The sequence below is a fragment of the Rhagoletis zephyria genome, unplaced genomic scaffold (genome assembly GCF_001687245.7).
Source record: "Rhagoletis zephyria isolate East Lansing unplaced genomic scaffold, Rhagoletis_zephyria_1.1 Rzeph_scaffold_00927, whole genome shotgun sequence".
Classification (NCBI taxonomy): domain Eukaryota; kingdom Metazoa; phylum Arthropoda; class Insecta; order Diptera; family Tephritidae; genus Rhagoletis; species Rhagoletis zephyria.
Genome location: NW_016158011.1, coordinates 54,205 through 54,750, shown reverse-complemented (window position 1 = coordinate 54,750; position 546 = coordinate 54,205).

The window sequence follows — 546 nt, the reverse complement described above, 5'->3', positions numbered from 1 at the left end:
GAGCGTTGGGATGGTAGTTCCAATGGTCGTGTTACATACCGCTTCATTCCGAGTGTAGGGTTTATGGGAGAGAATCCGGACTTCGGGCATTGCTTGAGTTGGGATTTTCTACTAACGGGGCATGGTCCTCTTAATGCTTTTTTGCANATACCGCTTCATTCCGAGTGTAGGGTTTATGGGAGAGAATCCGGACTTCGGGCATTGCTTGAGTTTGGATTTTCTACTAACGGGGCATGGTCCTCTTAATGCTTATTTGCGTAAGAGGAACCTCCATGACTCTGAGGGGTGTGAGTGTGGAGCGGAGCTTGAGGATGTCGAGCACGTGCTTTGCGAATGCCCGAGATACTCGGACTTGATGAATCTTGACAGCATGGGGGTAAAATGGACGGATGGACGGTACGACTTCAGTAGTACCCTCTTNAATCTTGACAGCATGGGGGTAAAATGGACGGATGGACGGTACGACTTCGGTAGTACCCTCTCCACACATTTGACGATAACGAACTTGAGGAATTTCGCACGTGAAGTTTTTAGAAGGCGAAGACG